The sequence below is a fragment of the Schistocerca gregaria genome, chromosome 2 (genome assembly GCF_023897955.1).
Source record: "Schistocerca gregaria isolate iqSchGreg1 chromosome 2, iqSchGreg1.2, whole genome shotgun sequence".
Taxonomy (NCBI): domain Eukaryota; kingdom Metazoa; phylum Arthropoda; class Insecta; order Orthoptera; family Acrididae; genus Schistocerca; species Schistocerca gregaria.
In genome coordinates, this window is record NC_064921.1 from 328821142 (window position 1) to 328839558 (window position 18417).

Genomic DNA, 18417 nt, shown 5'->3' on the forward strand with positions numbered 1-18417 from the left:
TGGATAGATACAGAAGTGAAAACATTCAAAGAGACCTGAAGACTTCTAAGGTTGGTCAAGAAATAACAAAATATATAAGTAAATGGAAGGAATATGTGCCAAGAATGGATAGAACCAGACTACTAAAGATGTTACTCAGCTACCTGCAGAAACAGGCAAGGAGCAATATTGAACAAATGATGAATAGATGGATGGACCAAGAATGCTTTAATTCCTGATCACACAATGCTTCATGTCTGTTCTGACACATGTGGAGAGAGCGCAATTGTCAAGCACGACAGGCTCATATAGTCTCTGCATCTCGCTCTAGTCTGAGAAACACCATTGATGCTCCAGACACATACTTCATGTGGTCAAGCTAAGGGAGATGTAACTATTTTGCAAAACACATAAATCATTATTAACTTTCTTATTGCAAAGCTTTCTTTCAAATTCTATAGTTCAGTGACAGAGATGACAGTAATTATTAGTTATGTTCCAACTACAAAACCCAACAATGGATGTAACTACAATTTTTGTAATTGCAAACATTATCTGTAAAATTAAAAAGAAGGAATAATAACTTATGTTTACTCCAGAAATAAAAATCTTATCAAAACCATAAACAATTAATTGGAACAGAGAGATTGATACTTCCATTCACTATACAGATCCGGTCTCTAATTAACAAAGTGGAAGAATGATGATGACAGAATAAAGGGGATGGACATATACATGTATGGCTTAAGAGCAGTGCAATCCTGCAAACATGCACAGCACCTGCCATCAGGGCAAACTGCCTGTGCATCACAATGCTCTATTCATCTTAAGCACAATACAGATGCCAACAATATGCTACATATTCCTCTGAAGGTGTGGTTACATTTTGGATCCTCTCTTTGTTTATAGTCATGTACGATTGAGGAGGTTCATGCTCTGGCCTCCCTGCTGTCACAATGCCAGCACAGTCTGGTGGTGATGAAACAAAACCCACTAATTAGAGGCACATTTAACCTGCGACAAATTGCCATCTCACTGCAGTTTCCCTGGATAAGCACGCTAGAATGACACACCCATATGGGCACGACTGACAGATAAAGTGAAACCAACTGTGCAGTGAGATTTGGTGCAAGAACTACATGGGTTAAACGTTTGGAGTAGAGATTATCAGAGAAACTTAACACCTCTGATGCTTTAGGATGCATCAGGGTTTCTACATCTATGTTTATACTCCACAAACCACCCAATGGTGTGTGGCGGAGGGCACTTTACGTGCTACTGTCATTACCTCCCTTTCCTGTTCCAGTCGCATATTGTTCGCGGGAAGAACGACTGCCGGAAAGCCTCCGTGCGTGCTTGAATCTCTCTAATTTTACATTCGTGATCTCCTAGGGAGGTATAAGTAGGGGGAAGCAATATATTCAATACCTCATCCAGAAACGCACCCTCTCGAAACCTGGACAGCAAGCTACACCCCGATGCAGAGTGCCTCTCTTGCAGAGTCTGCCACTTGAGTTTGCTAAACATTTCCGTAATGCTATCATGCTTACCAAATAACCCTGTGATGAAACATGCCGCTCTTCTTTGGATCTTTTCTATCTCCTCTGTCAACCCGACCTGGTGCGGATCCCACACTGATGAGCAATACTCAAGTATAGGTCAAACAAGTGTTTTTCTAAGGATTCTCCCAATGAATCTCAACCTGGCACCCGCCTTACCAACAATTAATTTTATATGATCATTCCACTTCAAATCACTCCGCACGCAAACTCCCAGATATTTTACAGAAGTAACTGCTACCAGTGTTTGTTCCGCTATCATATAATCATAAAATAAAGGATCCTTCTTTCTATGTATTCGCAATACATTACATATTGCCACTCCCTGCACCAAGTGCCTATCCGCTGCAGATCTTCCTGCATTTCGCTGCAATTTTATAATGCTGCAACTTCTCTATATACTACAGCATCATCCGCGAAAAGCTGCATGGAACTTCCGACACTATCTACTAGGTGAGGAAGGGTTTACTTCATGCTAGAATAATGATAAACTACCTAATGAAAAGTAAGGCCTGTATGCAGTCAATGACCAATGGCGAAGCATACGTTTGTTTGCATGAGGGCTCAACTTAAATGAATACAGTAGACAAAATGACAAACAAATGTAATTTATTATTAGATATGATTGAACCCTGTTGGATCATGCAAAGTTATTTTGCTTCAATCTTCAGAATTTCCAAGTAGCTCTCATTTTCTCCCCTGTGGATTCCTTTACTTTCTTCAGTCTACTTTATCCCTTGTTTGATGGTGGCTTCATTCTCTGTACAACTCCTGTAATTTTATTAATCACCTACAGAGGGTTTATTCTTGAACTTTTTCTTTATTTACGCAGAAGATCAAACCAACCAAAACATGGATGCAGTGCAAGTAGTGGCTGCAGCTGCAAGTAAGATAAATATGCCTTCAACTTTCTACAGTAGCTTCCTCCTCCAGAGCGTTTTGCTCCAGTCCTTAGTCGGCAAAAATTGGAAGCCTTCAGTAGTAGCATATGTGCTGAAGCACGCACTAACCGGCCATTATGATCCTACACTACCATAGCAAATAGCAACAAGAATTCCACTGCAGCTAGCAGATGATTCTTTCTGATGCTACTCAGACGAAATGACACTGCGACAACAGCATGAGTTTACAGTCACAGGACACAAAAAATGGTTCCTTCTCAGAGACAGAAGACAGGAAAGGAAAGGAAAGGGATAGGAGAACTCGACTACCTCTCATAGTTATTTCTTATATCATCTTTCTTCTCCCCCATCCAAATCAGTTTTTGTGGCCCCCTCTTTGCCTGCACCTTTGGCAAGGGCTAGTTTGGTACTAAGTATCTAGTAGGCTTCATTTGAAGATGGTTGCTAGTCAACCAAAACAAGTAATTATCAAACTGTAATTGTTATTTACTGAGATCAACACTAATAAAATTTCCAGTTACACTTTAATGTTCTGTCACTAATATGTTCATTACTATATAAGAGTGAGAAAGGAAACTGGTCATGACTTATTCGAAGGAACATCCTGACATTGTAAAATGAATTACATTTGGATGGCCAGATGGGGATTTCAACCACACTGCTTAAGTAAAAATACTGAAGACAGGGGACATGGCTGATTAACATGGAATGCATTCTGTTCCAAAAGATCATTCTTTTGATAGCAGCTCATGGTGACTGTTCTGTTGACAGTTGTAGTGAACATTGCTAGAATCCACGACTGTTGCCAGAAATCTTCCTCAAACATTCATACAGCAGATAAGTCTCCATGTTTCACCACAAATATATGTCCTACTTTTCTCAGTTAGCATTTTGTTTACCTGGTATTTTTCATATCTCCCATTCTGGATCAGATGTATTTCATTTACAAACATGCACATAATGGAAGTTGGTCAGTGTTTTGAAAACAAATATTTTGAGCTCCTCTACTGCTTTCCATCATTATCCTGTCTATTTTGTACATGTTTTACACCTAAACCTCAACATTGGCATGAAGTACTTCATTCAGATGAACACATATACAGAATTCATTTGACATTTTTTACAGTCACACTTAATAAAATTCAGACAAATAATTGCTGCTTAATGAGTGAGTTCAGAAATCAAAAATGCAAGTTGTCATGAAGAATATTTCAAGTTACTTTTTAGTTCTGTAGTTGTAGTAGTAGTAGTTGTTGTTGTTGTTACTATTATTATTATTATTATTATTATTATTATTATTATTATTATTACGTGCATGACATTATGAGGTTACGCGTTCATGTAAGTGAGTAGTCTTCTGCTGGTTTTGTTTGTTAACAGTTATGCTTTCCCAAATTTTTAAAACAGAAGAGTTCTGCATAGTAGTGATGTTGTTGTGGCCAATCTTGTACCTAGGTACCGACTATTTAGTAAGCTTCATCTAAGGATCATTGCAAGCCAACCAAAACCCGTAATCATCAAGCTGTAATTATTATTTACCGAGATCAAGACCAATAAAAATTTGTAACATCAAATAGTATTGGCTATTTCTATGCATTTTTTATTTATTACACAATGAATAAAACTTATTCACAATAGTGGTGTGGTAGGAACGATAAAATGAATTTGATGATCACATACTATTTCAAGATAAGTAAAATATAGAGATGTGACAAATCATCAAGACAACAAATGCTTTTAAGAAATTCAGTTTTGCACAACAATTAAGTTATTATGCACAATACGCAACTCAAATAGTTGATACAGGGAAGAGAATTATATCTAGTACTAACAGATATAGGAATAAATGTTGTCAGTTGCCTGCAGCCATACATGCTGTGATTACATTTTTATTGTTCAGAGGAAAATAAAGCTAGAGGGAAATCTGCATGCAAAACATTCTCCAATATGGAACTATAATCAAATATACAGGGGGAACTGAACTCCATCAACAAAATTTTGGAGACTATTCAGGAACATTTCCCGAGTATTTTGGTAGAAAGGTTCTGGGGGTTTTCAGTGGTTAGCTACAGAATAATGACGTAATTATGATTTATTCAGATTTTTTACTCAAATTACTACTATTCATGTAAAAATGCCTTTATAATTGTGAAAAAACCTGTAATATGCAACTATGAAAATGTTCAACACAAAACATGAAGTAACGCAACCAACCTCAGATATGAAAATGCCATACACAGTTGCCAGGTGAACTAATACATGAGATGCACACTAGTCAACTCTTCACTAGTAAACCCATTCATACTGTTGTCTGTTGTGTATCACTGTTAATGGATAACTGACGCTCATGGAAGGGGGGGGGGGGGGGGGGGGAATAACACACTAAATTTTGCCGGAGTTTGAGTCAACCCTGGAGATTTAAAAATAAGTGTGTGCTTATCCAGCAAAAGATGTCATAAGTAAATAAAGATGGTTAAGAAAAAAGATAGCGTACAGAGTCAGAAGTTTATTCACCTGGCAAAAGGTTCGTGGATGTAAACCCTAAATAGAGATTATATATGAGAAGCCTGCTATACAACACAATAGGCAGAGCACAGCCTCTGCTTTGCCACAATTTAGATTCCTCATAATGACTGAATACCTCATAATTTCATAAAAGGGATCTTGTTCTGTAAGTACATTTCTTTTAGCATCATATCATGGCCTATCCCCTTGATCACTGCAATCATTTTTATTTATTCCTCCTCCTTACTTACTTTATTTGGTGTCTTTTTGTTACTTGGATGTTTCTCCATTATTATTTGCTTGTTCTTCTATTTTCCTATACCCATGCTTCAATCTTTAACTTAAAACCCATTGTTCTCACTTCTAATGTCTCAAGTGTTTGAGACTTTCCCATTGGTGGTATTTATTTGTCAATATCATTCTAGTCCAAAACTTCTACATTTCCAGTGACTTGGAGTATTGGGCAACTTAAGATTAACTCCTGATTAAAATTCTATCACCAACTCTTTCCTTTACTTACTTGTTAGACAGATGAGGCACCTACATCTACTTAACACTCCACAAGCCGCTGTACAATATATAGCAGAGGGACCATTGAACTAACATCATCAATTTTCTTTCCAGCTTCATTGTGTATTATGTGAGGCTAAAATGACTGTCTATATGCCTTTGAATGCACCCTCATCTCATCTTTTTCTTGTGACCCATATGTGGTAGCAGAATGATCACACAGTCTTCTTCGATTATAGGTTCTTCAAATTTATCCAACCAAGTTTCAGGAGATCTCACTGTTTTTCTTCTAAGAATTTCCAGTTAAGTTCGCTGAGCATTTTTTGTAACATTTTCCTACAGATTATAAGAGGTTAGTCCAACAAAATTTGTAAGTGGGTCACATTATTAACTTTAATAACTGTAGTGGGCCATACGACAAAAATTTTGCAAAAGAACAAAACCAATGGAAATAAAACACAATTTTTCTAAGTAGGTAGCCAATACGTATTTGTGTTAGATAATTACAAACTTAAGATGAAACATAAAATTAATGAAAAATAAAATGAATAATACCAAAATTTAATGAGACAAATAAAATTTTATTTGCCTGCATAATTCTTTGACATTTGGAGATACATTTGATGTTAATTCGTGTAGAAAAAAAAAAAAAAAAAAAAAAAAAAAAAAAAAAAAAAAAACCCCTCTCACAGGTATGTTTCTGAATAAAGACAATTGTTGAAGTGCCGACATGGACAGGTTAGGATAATGACCACGTCCGATACATTTTTTATAAAATTATATGAGCAAAGTAACGTACTAGTCGAAATCAACAGCCTCTTGATTTTACATAGAACAGGTTTCCCAATGAACCAACTGTATTCCTCTATTTCTTGAACACAATAGGCTTTAAATTAATTTTTTAAAAATTAAGAACAGCCTTGACTGCAATTTATTTATTTTTAATACATGCTTGAATATGTCCATACACTTCTACACATAGTTGATTTTTACCATAGAATTTTAGACTGAGGTCGGTGAGATTTTTGTTATGTCAACTAAAAGAGCCAGATTATTCAGTCATTGTTCATTCCCCAAAAATCTGACATTTTGTCTTTTGCTGGTCATGAAGATTTTTATTTCTCCCAAATGAGAGTAAAATTATGTGAGTGTCGTTGATCTACTGATCCAGCGAACTGGGCTGTAGTATATGTGGTCGTCATTCGCTAGGCTTCCTTCAGACAGGGAGGTCTAAACTTCTCCATGATTTAGTTCTCTTGCACATATGAAATTGACAGTCCATATTACCTTTTTGATAAGGTTCTTCAAATCGAGAACTTTGGCACAGAGCTATTTTCAGTGAATAATGCACTGGTGTTTGCAAGCAAGTGTGTCATGTTATTACTCATCAAAGTCACAAATGCATTTGCTCTCTCTGTCATTACTTATGATCTATCTGTAGCCAACAAGTATTTTTGCCTTGAAGATCAAATTTTTCAATAAAATGTATTACTTCTTCGTATACGTTTTCTTCTGTTCCTGTACCTTTCACTGAATGCAAGGAAAGTAATTTATTGATTACAGTGTACTTATCTGTCACTCCTCTCACAAAGACTGCCAATTAGATTGTATCTGAAAATTGGCACTTTCATTGAGGGCTAAATTGTAAAACACACATTCCTTTAAGCATGCTTCATGAGAAATTTCAGTATCTTTTGCCATTCTGTCAACTCCTTGTGTTATGTTTTGATATGACAAGCTAATATTTTTCACTAATGATATCTGTTCTGGACACACTGCTGATGCAAACATTTTCAAACATTCTTTAATGAATTCTCCATCTGTATGCAATCAACAAAGCAAGTTAATTTTAAAATATTGTCTTCACTTACTACTGTGTCTGGTAAAACAACTTTGTTGGGCTATATGTTGGACTGCCATGGGTTATACAAACCTGGAGAGGGAATTAAAATTGACAGAGAAGAAATTATGACTTTGGGATTTGCTGCTAACAATGTAATTTCATCAAACACAGCAAAGGGCTTGAAAGAGCAGTGGAATGGAAAGGATAGTGTCTTGAAAAGAAGTTATAATAAGAATGTCATCAAATGTAAATAAAACAAGGGTAATGGAATGTAGTCAAACTACATCAAATAAAGCCAAAGGAATTAGATTAGAAAATGAGAGACTACAAGTAGAAGATGAGTTTTGCTATTTGGGTAGCAAAATAACTGTTGACAGCCAAAGTAGAGAGGATATCAAATTCAAACTCATTTCTGAAAAAGAGGATGTTGACTTCAAACATAAATTTAAGTGTTAGGAAAACTTTTTTGAACATGATTGTCTGGAGTGTAGCCTTGTACAGAAGTGAAACAAGGACTATATGCAGTCGAGAAAATAAGAGAACAGAAGCTTTTGAAATTTGGTGCTGCAGGAGAATGCAGAGGATTAGATTGGTAGACTGGATAACTAATGCAGTAGTGCTGAGTCAAATTAGAGAAAAAAAGGGATTGGTTGATGGGCACATCCTGAGACATCAAGAAATTGTCATTTTGGAAATGGAGGGAAGTTGTTGTTGTTGGGGTTGTCAGACCAGAGACTGGTTTGATGCAGCGCTCCATGCTACTCTATCCTGTGCAAGGATCTTCATCTCCCAGTACCTTCTGCAGCCTACATCCTTCTGAATCTGTTTAGTGTATTCCTCTCTTGTCTCCCTCTAAAGTTTTTACCCTCCACGCTGCCCTCCAATACTAAATTGGTGAGCCCTTGATGCCTCACAACATGTCCTACCAACCGGTCCCTTCTTCTGGTCAAGTTGTGCCACAAAGTTCTCTTCTCCCCAATTCTATTCAATACCTCCTCATTGGTTATGTGATCTACCCATCTAATTTTCAGCATTCTTCTGTAGCACCACATTTCAAAAGCTTCTATTCTCTTCTTGTCCAAACAATTTATTGTCCATGTTTCACTTCCATACATGGCTACACCCCATACAAATACTTTCAGAAATGACTTCCTGACACTTAAATCTATAATTGATCTTAACAAATTTCTCTTCTCCAGAAACACTTTCCTTTCCATTGCCAGTCTACATTTTATATCCCCTCTACTTCGACCATCATCAGTTTTTTGCTCCCCAAATAGCAAAACTCATTTACTACTTTAAGTGTCTCATTTCCTAATCTAATTCCCTCAGCATCACCCGACTTAATTCAACTACATTCCATTATCCTCATTTTGAATTTGATGACATTCATCTTATATCCTCCTTTCAAGGCACTGTCCAATCCGTTCAACTGTTCTTCCAGGTCCTTTGCTGTCTCTGACAGAATTATAATGACGGAGGGAAGTATGCGGGTAAAAATCATAGAGGGCAACTGATGCAAGAACAGAGTAAGCAGGTACAAATGGATGTCAGTTTCAGAAGTTATTTGGAGATGAAGAGGGTTGCTAGGTAAAAGCTATCACACAGAGCTTTGGACTGAAGACCAAAACAACAAAAACAACAAACCGAGCCATTACGGTCCTAGTAGCACAGCTCTGATTTAGTTCAATGTATGTTGTCATAATTACTTGATAAGGATGATACTCTACAACTACTTGCACTAGTGTCTTGTACATAATTTTCTTGACAGATGAACCACATTTTCCCAGAAATTGTTCAACAAATATCAGCCTCCCATTCATCTTCCATGTGATCATCCCACTCAATATGACTTCACAGTATCAGTACACATGCAACAGTGTATAAAAATGGAAGTATTCTGCAGCTCATACTTCATGTTATATTGGTGATAGACATAGGGTCAACTGTTTTGGATAACTCTTGGGCTAGGGACAATTTGCATACCTATCAAAAGGATTGTCTTACGGTAACTATCCTACAGTAAAAGCTCAACGTTTGAATATCACACAATTCCTCGATCTTCTACAAATGTAGCAAATCGGTTGGTTCTTTATGGATTACCTGTGGTTCATGGTGCACTTTAAGGGGCTAGTGAAGGCAAAATTTAGTTCATGGGCAGTTCCTGAGAAAATCAGAGAAAGCATGTTTTTCACCACTTTTTTGCCATCAGCAGTGGATACCTGAATAGTTAATCACAGTAAATTGCTCAAATTTTAACAATGCACTCTCCAGGCATTTACCTGGAGGTGCCATCTTCCTGTTTTCAAAAGTGATTATCTGTTATCAAGAAACATCCCAAAGAAATGGTTTTGGGTACCATGACAGAGCCACTCATTCCGAGATGGCTACGCCCTGCAGGTGTAACTTTTATGATATATTCCTAAGGTCCTGATCTCCAACAGACTTGAAAATTTTGTTGATTTCTTTATGTTTCTAAGATAAAGAGGTTCAAAGTTATCCTACTCGTATGTGTAAACTACGCATGTAAAATCCATTTTGAGTTGAAAACTGAAGTTATAAAGTTGTATGCCATGGAGAAAAATTCTGTAAATTATCTCCGTTATCATCAGAAGAGTTCTGGGAATCCCATGTTGTAGTAGTGAAGCACATGCAAAATTTTTATGCATGTAAAATCTGGCCTGAGGTATAAAATTAGTAAATTACCAAAATTTTACTGACCCATAATATTATTTTCATATGAGTACCATGGTGTGCTGTGGCAGGGAAAAGAAGGGAACTAGTGGAAAAATGTTCCTATCATAGCAAAAAACAGGCAAATATGCTCCTGTCTAACAGATTCTGAGATTCTGAACAAAAAGCGAGGTACTGGCTGCCTCATGCTACCTTCTTCAGCACCTTTAAAGATTTTTCCCACAAACCTTGGCATGTACGCATATTCGTGCCTTTTCATGCTAAGAGAGGAGGAGACAATGGCAATCGGAAAGATATGGAAAAGTAATAAATACTGGAAGGAGGCATACAGTGGTTGTGGTGTAGAAAGAGTGAAGGAGACAATGACAGTGAGGCCAAGAGAGGGACACAATTGGCAATGGGACATATGAAAAGGGTGCAGGGGATAGTGCCAGGGGGAGCAGAATAATGAGAAGGAGAAAGTGTGTGTGAATGAGAGAGCCAGTGATAATGAGAGACAGACTCTAAGGCAGTGACAACAAAGAACAAAGACGAGAGAGACTGAGGGGGAGGGGGGCAGCAGGGGGAGGGGGAAGGAGGGGGAGGGAGAGAGAGGGGGAGAGAGGGGGAGAGAGGGGGAGAGAGGGGGAGAGAGGGGGGAGAGAGGGGGGAGAGAGGGAGGGAGAGAGAGAGAGAGAGAGAGAGAGAGAGATGGGACCTGGATAAGGTGGAGACAGCAGCAGTTGGGTTGAATGAGATAGTAGCAGTAAGAGATAGCAAGAGGGAGACAGTGACAGTGAGAGAAGACGACAGTAGTAGTAGTAGTAGTAGTAGTAGTAGTAGTAGTAGAGAATGAACATGACTATGAAAGTGAGGCAAGGGGCACTGACAGAGATACACAAAGAGATAATGAAAATGAGTTGGACTGGTTACAGTTAGGGGAGCTTGTGGGAATGAGAGATGACAGCATGTTAAGGAAAGGGTGAATGGGTTTGCAGGCAATAAATTTTGGCAAAATTTGTAAAGATTCTAAGGAAGGTAGAATGACACAGCTGGTACTCCAGTTTTCAGGTGGAGCCTTTTAAATGAGAGCATATACACCTTTTTTTGTGCCCTGATAGGATTATTTTTCCGCTTGTTACCCCTAAGTACTTATACAATGTGACATGCTCAAGGTGTTTAACACTAAATCACATAATAAGATACTACACTGATGAAAAAAAATTGTAACACCAAAAAATAATTAATAGAGTAATGAAATTTTGGGAACACATTTGTCTAGGTGACATATTTAAGTGGTTAACATTGGCAGATCACAGGTTAATATAAGTTTGAGACAAACAATTGCAAATCTGAAATACTGGGACATTAACAATTGGTGTAACTGCCATAATGTTGACAGCAAGTATGCAAACATGCAGGCATTGTGTTGTACAGGTGCCAGATGTCATATGTCAATTTGTGGGATGGTACTCAATGCCTGTTGCACTCGGTCGGTCAATACAGTTGTGGTTAAGGCTGGTTGTGGATGACACTGGTGTTGTCCCGTGTGTACTTGATTGAACACACACACAGTGATCAAGCAAGAGAAGGCAATATGTTGACATTCTGTAGAGCATGTTGGACAGCATGTGGGTGAGCTTTATCCTCTCATAAAATATCCTCTGGAAAGTTGTTCATGAATGGTAGCACAATATGTCGAATCACCAGAATGATGTACAGATCTCCAGTCAGGGTGCATGGATCAACCACAAGACTGTTCCTGCCGTCATATGAAATTGCACCCCAGAAGATAACTACAGCTGTATGTCGAATGTGTCTAGCATGCAGATAGGTTGGTTGCAGGCCCTCAAGTGGCCTCCTCCTAAGCAACACAAGGCCATCACTGGCACCAAGACAGAACCAGATTTCATTAGAAAACACAACAGACCTCCACCCTATCTCCCAATGAACTCTCACTTGACATCAGTGAACCCGCAAATGGCATTGGTTTGGGGTCAGTAGAATGCACACTACAGGATTTTTGCTCACAGTTCCCCTTGCAGTAACCTATTTGTAACAGTTCGCTGTGTCACTGTGGTGCCAACTGTTGTTCAAACTGCTGATGCAGATGCAGTACGATGCGCCAGAGCCATATGCTAAACATAATGGTCTTCTTTCTTGGTAGTTACACATGGCCATCTGGAGCCTAGTCTCTTGGGACCAAACATTCTCATCACCACCACTGTCAGCAATTATTTGCACTGGCTATATTCCTGCCACTCTTTCTGCAGTTTCACAAAAGGTATATCAATCTTCTCACAGCACTATTAAATTACCTTGTTTAAACTCAGTGAGGTGTTGATAATGGCACCTTTATCGCTTTAAAGGTTCAACATGTCCAATCTCAAAGATAACTACTGCTCACAACTGTTACAGCATGTATTTAAAGGAAATCTGATTTGCATGCTCACAGTGGCACTATTAGTATGACTCTTATGCAACTGGTGTGAAATTTGAAGAGACATCATACCTACCAACTTCTGTTTATGTTGCAGAACTATTGTTTGGTGTTGTGTTTTTTTCTTTTTTATTCTGTCAGTGTATATTGTTGTCTCTCTTTTTTATAGACATTATGTTACATTTATTGATGTTCAAAGACAGCTGTCATTCAATTCACCAAATGAAAATTTTGACCAAGTCTTCCTTCAATTTATTACAATTGCCCAATGATGATACTTTCCTGTACACAACTGCATCAGAAGGGGATAATTTTGTACTGTTGCTGATTCTGATAAATCATTTATGTACATTGAAACCACTGAGAGGTCCTATTATGCTTCACTGGAGGCACACCCAACGTTATTTTCATTTCTGTGGAACATTTATCATCCAATACAGCATACTGGCTTCTATAAGCCAAATATTTTTGACCCAATCACATTTTTGCAAAGATACTCTGTATGATCGTACCTTGGTTAGTAGTCAACAATGTGGCACAGTGCTGAATGCCCTACGAAAATTGTTTGTAAAATCTTGTTTATGAATAAAGCTAGCTGCCAATAAAATAAGTGTTTTTCTATGAATCCATGCTGGTTCTTTGAGAGCACCTTGTTTTCCTCCAGGAATGTCAATGTTTGAATTTGGACTATGCTCTTGTACTGCACAACATATGGATGTCAACGATATTGGCCTACAATTCTGCGCATCCAGTCTACTACCCTTTTTAAGTAACAAAATAATTTTACAAGATGGTCACTATGTTTCCATAAGGCAATACCATTTCATGGTATATCAAATGTAAAATCAAACTGGAATTTCATAAGTGCCTCTTTCCTTATTCACTTTAAGTAATCTTGAGAGTTTTTCAATATCAGGGGCTGCTATTATCGATAGCGATTATTTGTGAGTCTATGTGGCAGTCAAACATTAGTATGGTAGTATTCTCTCGCATGAATCAATTTCTAAACACGGACTTTAAAAATACTGCTTCTTTATGTAAAACCAGATAATCTTAGCATTTTCTGTTTAATCTTTCAGTAGATTAAGACTGTGGAAATTACGGTTGCCTTCAAACATAGCCCTACTTATGGATGCATGAATTGCTATCAACTTTTCTCCACCAGTATGCCTGCAATCACTTTTGTAGGAAGAGTATAGTGTATCTGTTTTCACAACAGTCTCTGAATGGTGAAATTAAACCAGGATGGGCCTTCGCCATTTTTTATTACTTTACATGGAACATGCTTATCCAGACCACAGTATATAAGTTTTTCAACTTTAACCATAATTGCTCTGCATTTGCCAGACCTGAACTAAATGTCCTCAGTTCCTCTCTCAAATAAATTAAAACTGACACTATTACTTCAACAAAACACACATGCTTTACTGGCTTTCTTGATGACCTTTTTAGCCGTGGTGACCATTGTTCCTGTAACAGAATTATGGCAGCTAACCATTCACTAGTAACACACTCAAAAAGAGCAAGTACGTTTGCAACAAGGAGATTTAGGATATATCTTTTGCACGTGGAGGTACATCTGTGCCATCAAGTTTAGGATACCTCTGAATGACACACTGACCAAATGTCTAATTCTGGTGATAGGTATAAATACCTGTTTATTAAGCTAAGTCCACTGATCTCAGTTCCTCTAGTTTATACTAGTTTGCAATCAGATTCATTTTGGACCTCACTGGACCTAAAGCTTCTGCTTGTTGCTATAAACTCCCCCCCCCTTCCTCGATAATCTAATCTATCTTTTTGATATACATTCCAATTTGGATCTGAAAGATACCTTTTTTTTGATGATGCGTAAGTGCCTGAGTGGTGCTGTTTGATGAATAGATTTTTTTTCTTGACTACACTGAATAGCGACTATTGTCAACCTGGTGGTAAAGTGTGAGCCTGGAGTCTGTAAGGTCATAGGACAAAGCGTGCTTGGACACCAGAATTTTTCAGTCTGCCATTATGCTAACCCTCACCACTCGATGTGTAGGTATGTCAGGAACGACACATGGTTTGAATACTATATTGAACAGTAGGTTCCCTTTCCCCAGTAGGGTTACTGGGGTAGGCTAGATACATATAAGTCTCTGAAGAGGTGTACAACTGAAAGAACTTGCAAACAAGCAGCTGAACATTCCTCATAAATTTTGTTAGTGGACTTCCATTACTGCTGTATACCCTCTCTGCTAAAATTTTTCAGGAAAGATCCAACTGAACTGACCAGTAATCAAGTAGTACAGTTGAATTTCATTCAAAACTACTTTCTAAGAGAGTTGAGGAAACCATAAAATTAAACAAAATACACATTCAGGACCTGATGAATACAAGATGCCAACCAGCCACCATGTCAGTCTCTGCCAGTGACATCTAAAATTATGGGGCAGAAACGCTGGCCAGTACTTATCTTGGAATTCCAAGTACTGCCAATTGAAATCTATAACAGTAGAGAACACTATTCTAGCAAACAGAAAAGTGAAAAAAGTATCCTGGTTTCCTTCTTCATGAATTAATATTTTGGAAGGAGAGGGCAGTTCTTCCCCCACCCCTCCCACTATTGTGTGTGCCTGTTAGCAGTACTTGGAATTTCACCTCCTGGTGGTAAGTATTGGTCAGTCATCCAACCTCATTGTAAGTTTACTATAGCGTTCAGTGTCGTTCCGCAAAGATGCCTATGACCTAGTGTTTATCACTCATTTCCCCACAATCAGTAATGCATGTGAATTCTTATTTGTTTCAGTTTGCTCGGTTATTCTAGGGCATTTTATTGGTACTTGTTTTCCACCTCGTTAGCCCTTTCCAAACATCCATCCCTCATCCCCCCTTCCCTTTCATGTGTAAGAGACTGCTGTTAATGTAACTTAAATCTGGAGGCTGTCCTGACATTCCAAAAGCACTCTGTCCTAAATCCTCTATATCTTCCCACTCTGTGAAACCTGCATGTCTTCTTCTGAGCTCTCTGTCAAGACCAGCACTCACATCAGCAACGTCAAATATCATAACTGTTTGTACACCCATCAGTTTAAGCTTACAGCTTTGCAGGAGACTCAGAATTCAAATACTTACACAATCACCACTACTATCTGTCACTAAGCAATCTACGCTGAATATTCAGCATTAATCTCAACCTCCGTTTAAATTTTTCCAAAACATTCCATTATTGTAAAAGTAGAGAATAAGTTACAAAAGTAAAGCTGTCCTCAACCAGAAGGCTAGCTTCCAAATTGCAATGCTTTACTAGGCATAGTCATATTGATAGTAGTACAACCTTGTCATCCTATGTCCAGAGTTGAAAGAAGTAATGTGTCTCTGAAAACAGCCTTCGGCTGACAGATGACTAAACTATGGATGTCTGGTTTGTGGTCTGATACTTAACCATTGAAGTCACATGTCATTAAATAAAAGTTCTTACCAAGCTTACCTCCTACATAGAACAAGAAAAGAACAGCTTAGAGAAACTCAAAAAAACTGAATGTGTTCATCATTGATAGACATCTCCTAACAGAATACAATTGCTAGACACAAAAAAAAATTTCATCTAACTTCTTTCAAGTTACATACAACAAATTCATACAAATATATATAGCATTTGCTGTCAGAACATCAATGTATGTAAAATGAAGTCAAAAAACGAATTGTATCAATATTAACTTTCAATACCAACAATCATTATACTCATATTATGTGGGGGGAGGGAGGGAGGCTACTACTCACTTTCCCTCATTTATCTTTCTGCGTAGCAATTTTTACTCACAGCTCCCCAAAAATCAATTCCATTGTCTCAAATTTAATATTTCAGTATAATGTGGTAATAGTGAACCAGAGAAAACTTCCTTGTGGTTTATCCTTCTATGTTTCTCTACTGGAACTAAACTTACTGTCTAATATTTCTCGCTTAGGGTACTGATACCTGAATGCAATAAACACACGTTTATCAAGAACAAAGTAGCAAGTCATAAAAGGTGGTTACAATACACAGGTAACACATGCCTTGGCTCCTGTTTATGCACTCATGAAAACAAAATGACACTTGTATACTATTTTGATGCTATGGCAGAGCACTTCCGAGTCCTTTACTCAACAATCCGAAACTTATAACATATACTAAATCCTGGTTGGAACAACACATGACATTTATCACAGAAAATGTGTGTCAGCTAATATTTAAGGACTGTAAGAAACACAAACATGTAACTAGTACTCTCATTACAACATTACATACTTGGCAAACATGAACTAATTCATAAGCAATATTAGTCCTCAAAACTAGCTTTGATTACTTGACTAGATAATAAAGCCATGTGTATAAATCACAATATGGTAGACTGTAAAATTAAGTGGAGATAGAATGATTGCCCATTACTTACCTTGAGAAGATAAAATTCCAAGTACTGTTTACAAACAGTGTGTGTGTTAGCAGTACTTGGAATTTCACCTCTCAGTTGCACAAGTAATGGCCAAGCTATTTAATCTCTCTGTAATTTTTTAATATGAAAAGCTGGTGTTATAAAGCTGTTACAATACAAGCAGAAAAGTCACACGCACAAAATCTGTAAAATACATACATCTTACTTTTAGCCACTACCCACTTTATTTAGATGCTGCATAATATTTTAATAAAAGCTAGATACCACTTTCCTGCAAAACATCATACACACACAGCAAATGGGAAGGAAAAAGGAAGGGCACAGCCTAAATCCATTTGCATTTAGTTTAATGAAATTACAGCTTTGTACAAGGGCCTGACATTGCAGTTCTGCACTTAAATGTCAATAAGTTTTGATCAGATTTCTGTACAGCAACCCCCAGACACATTCACAGCTCACAAAACAACAGTTCTTACAGCACTGCAAATAAAGACATTATCATGAGGTTCACAGCAGATGGTCACATTCCATTACTGGATTCTGAGACTTCCACTGACAGAACAAGCTTGAACCAAACATGAGTTTAATATCTCATTCATTGGGTGCCAATTTGCAACTAAAACTGATAAAAAGCCACTGATGTACAGTAAGGCTGAACTTCACTAATACAAACTAGCATCACTAACGGCCTCCTGTTTTGAAAAGCTTAGCAAACATTTTTGTGATAGTCATATATATATACACACACACACCACTGTCAACTTGCTAATTGACTAGTTTGACCTCTGAGAGTAATATGGGAAACTTTTTCCAACAGCTGTGTTCCAATTCTGATATTTTTAAATATCACTTCTCAGTGTGACTGATATAACAGTTTCAGTCTCAAGAAGTCTTAGTGTACAGTCCAGACACATTGTTACTGATCTTACGACACACACACACACACACACACACACACACACACACACACACACACACGTACGTTTCTGCTCATCTGCAAACATGTGTTACACTCTACTATTGTTAAGGGAGTGGGAATGTATCTCAATTGACTGCTTCAAGCACGAAACTCTACAGATGCTAAATTATACAACTGTTAAAAATTTGTAGCACGGCTCTTTGGTTTCTTTTGGAGTTTGTTTAGATAAGTGTATACCTTTCCTTTTGACTATAAATATGTGATTTACTGGAAGGAAACCCAAAATAACAGAGTTCATCCTCAAACTGCTCTCTTCTCTTATTGAAACAAATGGAAAATATTATCCTTCCCACAACTTAAATCTTGCATAAATGCTATTTTACTGGCAAGGAATACTGCAATTTTATTTATGTTCACCATACTTTCAGTTTTTAAGCATTTAGACTTTTTGTCTGCAGAAGCTTTTCCGTTAAAACAACATACTTCAAAATACAAGCACGTGTGTCTGTGATTTATCATGAAATAGCCCTTGTCAATGTTATAATTTTGATGATTGCTACTAAAGAAAAAAAAATACACTCCTGACTGAACTGTGTGGTTAGGAAACTGGAGAAAATAGAAATTTGGCTACTCTCAAATACATAATTATGGAAATGCAAAGCTTAGAAAGCAAGTAGT

General features: G+C 37.5%; 1 protein-coding gene across 13 annotated transcripts in view; it reads right to left on the reverse strand.

Moving 5' to 3' along the window:
• LOC126336976 (mitogen-activated protein kinase kinase kinase kinase 5) overlaps window positions 1–18417 on the reverse strand; it is a 290756-nt gene that overhangs the window by 113216 nt on the left and 159123 nt on the right. The window lies entirely within an intron of this gene.